Here is a 7,500-nt window from a genome sequence, read left to right on the forward strand (position 1 = left end):
CGAACGAGCGGTGCGCCAGAAGGCTCGAACGAGAGAGAAACAGACAAAACTGGGGAACGAAAAAAATGTTTAGGTCAAATGTTTAATGAAATTTTTTTTAAACAAAGAAAAATTATATATACAAAAACCAAGAGATAGCTATTTGGAATGAGTCTGTGTCAAAATTTTGACGATCCGGAACCAAAAAAGAATGGAAGAGCGATGGTAGAGAAGTGGAACAGAGAGGTAGTCGGATAGTGAATGAAAACCATACAAAGAGCATCGTTTTTTTGGCGCAAAAAAAAGAAAACCAAAAAGAAATTAACAAACAAAAAATCGAAATTAAACGTAAGCATAGCGGAAAGTACGAGATAGATCGCGAGGGAGGTTTGCTGGATGAAGGCAAACCGAATTCCGAGACCGAGAGCTGTGTTTAGTTTTCTGGGTGTAAAAAGAAGAGGGCGCAGAACTCGCGTCTCGCGCGGAGGATATTGTTCTAGTAGCTAAAACAAGTATGGCTGTGCTGTGTTCTGCATCGAGCGAGACAGCCCCTCTTTAGGATTCTTTCTCATTAAATTTAGGCATAAACAAAAATGTTAACATCCTGTCCTCGCTCAGTTTTAGGCAAATCAAAATTAAAGCTATTATACAGCGCTACTCCTTCAACGCGGGTAGTGGAATATCCGCGACTAGTGGAGCTTTTGTCGATCTAGAGGGGGAGGGGAAAAATTACGAAATTCATATTGAACAATACTCGCGCGACGCGGCTCTCACCTCTTCCGCCTTCGGTTAGTTATTTCGGCAACATTCAGGCAAAACACGAAAATAAAGGTGGAGTGAGATAGTTAGAAAGAAGAAAGGCAGAAGAACGTTCTTTAGGTGTTGAAATTATCTAAATTTAAAAAAACCCGTTTAGGCAATGCAAAATTATTATCTGTTTCTCTTTTTTACGAGCGCGGATCGTTTTAGTCACACCCAGGTCGGAAGCCAGGCGAAGATCACACGTGACGGGCAAAGACAAAACCAAAAGCGGGCCCGCGGACACTGACATGGTTGACAAGGGGGCTTAGAAGGTGCTATATTAAAAGGCATACATGGCAATCCACAGCTCAGATCGAGAGATGCCTTTTCCCCAAGACCTACGAACGACCATCGCACCGTCACCGATTGGCCCCGTTTGTGCCATAAAAGGAGAATGTATTGATTTCCAGTTAACAAGTCTATTGCTACGTGCAAGATCTAGGACTAACGCATCATTTCATTGGTTGATTTTGAAACACCCGAAAAAAGGGGGAATCTCTATGTCGTAAACCTGGAAGCGGATCTGTCCGGTGCGTGGTTCCGCGTTGGAACTATGCCATCTGTTTTGCATTCTTTTCGTTTTTCTATGTCAACCGCCACGAGTTGGCGCTTTTTTAATAGCTTATGTATACGAAGCGTTAGCCTACCAGGTCCCGATGATCGTGAGGGGGAAGGGGGAGGACGGGAAGGGGTTTTGAATTTGGACGTCGTTAGTTTTGGACGAGAACGAGAGTCAGCCTGATGCAATTTGAACAGCTCAGTTGTGGAGGATACGATATGCAGCTCCGCTATACGATGCAATATGGATCCAAGTATTGCAAAAGGTCGATCGATAGGTTACCTGTAAGTTATGATTTCGATTACGTTCTTTTTTTAAGTTTCATTGTTTCAACCTAGATCTTAATTATGGCTAGCGATACGTTGTATAATAAACTTGAGAGGAAACCATTATACTTTTTATCGTTTTTTTCTGTTCAAGTTAGTGTTCTTGCAACTTTGTTTCTGTTTTTTTCTTCTATTCAATTTTTCAGATATTCTACTTATTCCAGCTGGATTTGGAGCTTGTTTGGATGGTCCATTTATATCGTTACTTTACTGCTCGGTTCTTAAGCAACCCATTAGCGCTATTATACTCTGCAGTACAAAGGATAACAACTACAGACCAATCACAACCGCATCCACTTTCGGAACCGAGGAAGCTCATGTGAAATTTTAACATAAACCGTACATCCGTATGCTGGGAGATAACAGGAAAAAAAAGAAAAATTTCTAGGGCCCACAACTGCCACCGTCGTCATCTTATTGCCGCTGCTCCCTTTAATTCTTTAATCCAGCACTGTGTTTCACCTGGTGTAAGACCGGTAAGAAGAGCGGAGAAGCGACGAAGAGACTGAGACACTGTTCTCACTAGGCACGAAATTGACGTGCCGGATGTGGGAGAATAAGGGACGTATTCTTCCGAAGAGGGACAAAAGAGGAAAAGAAAACTGGGAAACAAAACAAGAATTATAATACAGAGTATCGTGAACGTGTGTGTCATCTTCTATCCATAAACGTAGATTGTAAGCCAAAAGCCGTACCCATTAATATGTGTCTATTATGAATGCAGATTGCAAAAGGGCAAAGCCAACTACTGAGAACTAGCCTCTTGAAGAGTCGTATGCATAGTAAAGCACGAGGCACTCCTCGGTGCAGGAGCTGATCGCTGTGCGAAACAGCTATCATTATTAGCATGCAGCCAAGCTAGGACGGGTCATCGCCCTAGCAACATCTGCATACTGAGTAACCGAACGAGTCCTTTCGCGTGAATTCAGCAAATGACATGTTCTTCCCAAACCTACAAACTCGTGAAGCTACATCACCTACTAATGGTGATCCAGCATGCACTGGCAGACGGCCACTACGATGCTACAACCATCCATTGCAGAAGAAACAAAAGAAATGAAAATGTAAAACGACTCACCCAAACTACTATAGTAATAACATTGTTGAACAAACTGAGAGAGAGGGAGAGAAAGAGAAAAAGAGATAAAAAGAAGTGATGAAAAAGAATACATTTTTAAATATTTTATTAAAAACCAAATACAAGAGCTCAATAGCCGCAGCAAAAGCCGAAGAGAAGCATAGCGTGAGAAGAAATGCGTACGAGCTCACCAGAAATAAAGTGCGAACAGTGGATTGAGAAGTACAGGAGACAGATTAAAAAAGGGGGAAAGAAGTAGAAGGCCCACGTCTGCGACTGCATTTTTGGCTACGGATAACCACTATGGCCGGTAGCAAGCAGGAGGATGGATAAAATGGGTAAAATGGACGATAGCAGTCCGCCAGACATAATCAATAAAACCAGCCAAACCAGAGAGCGAGGAGCAGACTAAGAAGCGGCAGCAAACCAAAGGCAAGCCCCGGGGGTTCGCACCCGGGTTGCAACCCGTGAGGATGTCCCGTGGATGTCGGGGATGGCGGTACCGACACCGATTGTTACAACCGCCAAACAATAGTAAAAGGAAACAATACCGAAACCGAAACCGGCAAACGGGGAAATAACCGAAAACAAACTATTTTTGTTTTAATTTTTTCTAACATAGGTTTATTGTAAAGCAAAGAATTATTGAACACAGTTTCACAGCCAGGATAATGGGGAGCCGGTCGACGAACCCGCAACCATGGCAGTGGCTACCCTACCCGGCTGCTGCCAACATACACATCACACAGTGCCAGAGTTTATATTTAAACGCCACAAAGCTAGCTCAAAAGCACCATGTGCGCGCACGGGGAACGGGCAGTTCCCCGCGTCGCGCACAAGGTGTCCATATTTACAACATGAACAGGAGAGAAAGTGGAAGAGTGAGCAGAGGGAAAGAGTTATGTGTGGAAGAGAAAAGTGAAGCAGAAAGCAGCGGCCGACGAAGAAACGGAATACAAAAGAGAAAAATAAAAACAATAGGGAAGACCAACCTAGACCAAGACCAAAAGACACGTAAACAAGGACAAACACGAATAATAGAGATAAACCAAATAGAGAAAATGTAATAGTTAATAGAACAGCGAAACACTCACAGTTAGTGTTCGGTGAAAGCCACAACCACAACGCTACGAAACGCACGATAACGACGCAAAACAGTTGCCAACGAACACGTTAACGAATGTACTCCGACCATTTTACCGACAAGACTGGACAAAACGTAAAAGCAGTGAAACAATAGTTCAAAGCAAGTTTCAAACAGACTGGGAAAACAGTAAAAATAGAACCAAACAATCAGCGGAACTCAACTCAACAGAAAACCTACAGCAACACTGAACACTCACCTATACACAAAATACACACTCTCTCGCACCGGGAAACGGATAAGAATAATAGCAGGAACCAAACCAGGAAGCACACTTTCGCAGAAAAACCATTTCGGGCAATAGATGAACGTTTCGGTCACGAAGGAAGCAAACACGGATGCAAACAGGTTTAGGAGCCAGAATTGTTTCCATTTCAAGCGATCCTCGACGATCATCCGAGTGGGGTGATGATATCAACTTTGGACACTTTTAGACCAGCGATACAGGCTTTTGTTTCGACTTTGTGTTGATGGTGTTTCAGGGAAACCGATTTTGCGTTTCAAATATATCTCATACTCTACAAAACCAAACCATTCAAAACCAGCAAACAATGCAGCAAACCACACACAACAACAACAACAACAGAATCACACGTTGATGCGAGGCAAATGGTAATTCGAAGCAGAATACCACCGAACAAGACCAGCTTCGACTACAACAAGAGCAGCAGTAGCAGTAGCTGCAGCAGCATTAGTTAGTAGTAACAACCAGATCAAGCTTGCTCAACGCAAAGGACATCTTTGAGATCATTGTCTCTCCACGTCAGGGCCGTCGTCGTTTGGCAGCACGCAGTACTTTTTGGGTGAACGCATTGGGTATCTCGTTTCGGGGATGGACTGTAAAAGGAGAGCTAATCAACTTGGAGGGGGTTGTTTTTGAACATAAAAAGCATCGTGTCTCGGCAAACAAGCACAGCGGACACAACCCATGGGCCTCGTGGTCGAGGAATTCAAGGGTACCGCAGCTGAAGCGAAAACAGAAACTGAAAATGTGAACTTTTGGCATTAACGAACTACTTCAAGAAAATGCTAACGTAGGATGCAAATGTAAAAAAAAAAACAAACAAACAAATAATATGAAAAGCAACTCTCGTAACGATTGGAATATGGTACTCAAAACAGGCGGCACGAGATTAGATGAACAAAAATTCGAAAACCTGTAAAATTCTGCAAATTCAAAATAAAAAAAAAATGAAGACGGACGAGCATGTGTAAGCAAAGCATTAATAGTAATCAAGAGGAAGAAAACAAAGAAACAATGTCCACAGTAGGGGACAACTATGTTTGCTGTGGATTCAAATTTTTGTGTGCAATACGCTGAAGCGCAGCGTCTACAATGGTTTAAATTAAGGGAGAAAGCATTAGAGAGCAGAAAAAGAGCATTCTGAGAAAGGGAAAACGATAAACGATAAAAAGTAATATTTAACAAAAGAAACCATACAAAAACACACACATGCATAACAAAAGAACACGATTGTGAATGTGCTCACCATACATAAATATGATAATTTTAAAAAATGGAAAGGGAAAAAGGCAAAACCCAAATGCATTACCAAATCGATAAAATTTACAAAAAAAATAAAATACAATTGGAGAAGAAAGATCTACATTGTTGTACTTGTTCCTCCCCCTCCCCTCCCTCTTTAAACTTCCCATTTTATCCATTATTACTGTTCAGCACTAATGGATCGAAGAGAGCAAGATGCGGAGCAGAGCAATTCCGGGCGGAACGCGAAAGCGAGTAACAACTTGTATGATCGTGTTCTCCAGGCAGTGGCGACGTTAAAACTGCTAGAAAGAAGCGGATGAAAATTGAACACACAAGCGCTATTCGTGTAAACACAAGACAAGTCAAACTTGCTGCGCACAGAAAGAAACTAAGTTTAGAGGCTCTCTCGCAATCTTGGAAGTGAAATTTTAAATCTCATCATCCATGAATAATTATTATGTATAACAAAATGGCAAACAGCAAAAAGCAAACTTGAAAAAAGTAATGGTAACGAAAAAAAAAATAAAAAAACTTAAATTCCTATACTACCTATATTTGAGAGCGGAGGGCGGAAGACATGGGGTGTGCGGTGAGCTTAGTAAAGGAGGCTTCGAACCGCGATTCGATCCAAGCAAGCACAAAATCAGCAGAAAATCATCCCAAATTAAATTAATATGGAAACAAAACCAAATCTAAGCTAAGGGACAGCGACCGAAACCCGGGAAGCCAAGGGTCAAAATGGGTGGCAAAAAAAGGGGAAAATTCAAAAAGATGAAGAGAAAATTATAAAAAATTCCGAAACAAAATTGAGCGATAGCGATAGCGAGGAAGCGAATTAGGAACACACACCTACACAAACACCGAATACACACTCATACAAACTCCTCCCATTTAGATGAAACAAACACGAAACAAGAGAAAAGAAAAGAAAACCGTATGATGAAAGGATATAAAATAAAGCGCAAAAAAGAGGACCGTCTTTTAAATGGAGTTTCACGCGGTAGTTTTCTTTCATCGGGTCGGTTGAAGTGAAAGAAAAAGGAACAGAGGCACAACGGGTGGTTTCGCTTTGCTACTCAAATTCTCTCACTTTATTTGCATTCGTAAGGACCACGAACCCGGTCAACGTTGTTCGTTTGTTGGGCTATTTTTCATATAACTTCAGTTCCATATTTGTTTGTCAAAACTTTCTTTCTGCTGTTATGTGTCCAACACAACATACTGCAGCTCTTTTCTTTGTTCTTCCTGAACCGTCTGCTACACTGTTGACTACTTCAGAAACTAAAGACGCAACAGAGATAAGACCGGATAAGACGCAATACTGAGAATTTTAATCATTGCATTCCCTGTCAATCACATCCTTCTACCTTCGCCTAGGTAATCCATATACAAGGTTACTGGTAATGGTGCGATCGGTAAACATGCCGGTTTTTCGGGGAGAAATAAACCGAAAGCAAGGTTTACGATCTACTTCAGCAGCGCTCACAGCGTTCATTGTTCAGTGTCATCGTTTACGCGGGAGGAAACCTTCTTACGGGACAAAAACCACCCGCCCAAAGAGTAGAGGACCATGGAGTCGGCAATTGATGCGAGATTTTTTTGGCGTTACATCACTTTCAGAAACATTCTCGCTTCGAATTGTGCAGAAAATATGGTTAGTTGATATTGCCGAGCGGCAACATTGAAAAAATCACTGGCAGAACAAGCTAAACATTTCCACACAGCCAAACAACCGAAACGACATTGGTTTTCGTGTGGCAGTAGAAATTCAACATCGTTTTTTATCCTTTTTGGAGCAAAGATTACCGAAAGCAAAATGGAAAAGCTTGTGATCGCCATGCCGATTGCAGGATGTTTTACATCCATGATGAATGTCCCAAAAACCTTTGTGTATGCATACGATACTGTTGATGTGATGTCGTTTTTCCGGCTATGTAGCTGGAAAGCTACTTCTGTTCAGTGGAGAGTGCACGAGTGTGCGTGTTTAATGGTGATCTTAGTTGTGACTTTCCCTCGTTTGCGAGCCGTGGAGCGGTGAATCCTAGCAGCTTCATGTTGTATTTCTTCCTTTCAGGTTGTCCTAAACATAATTTCATTGTTTGTTTTCATTTGCGTCTTATCTCT

The 7,500-nt window shown here is 41.9% G+C and overlaps 1 protein-coding gene across 4 annotated transcripts in view; it reads left to right on the forward strand.

Moving 5' to 3' along the window:
• Positions 1–1,740, forward strand: part of LOC126575129 (uncharacterized) — a 41,246-nt gene extending 39,506 nt beyond the window's left edge. For all 4 annotated transcript variants that reach the window (XM_050235677.1, XM_050235679.1, XM_050235680.1 and 1 more), the window contains exon 8: positions 1–1,740. This exon is cut by the window's left edge and continues 5,679 nt beyond it. The gene's annotated coding sequence lies outside the window, so the exon portion shown is untranslated.
• Positions 1,741–7,500: the final 5,760 nt, after the last annotated feature.

Source organism: Anopheles aquasalis, chromosome 3 (assembly GCF_943734665.1).
Source record: "Anopheles aquasalis chromosome 3, idAnoAquaMG_Q_19, whole genome shotgun sequence".
Classification (NCBI taxonomy): Eukaryota; Metazoa; Arthropoda; class Insecta; order Diptera; family Culicidae; genus Anopheles; species Anopheles aquasalis.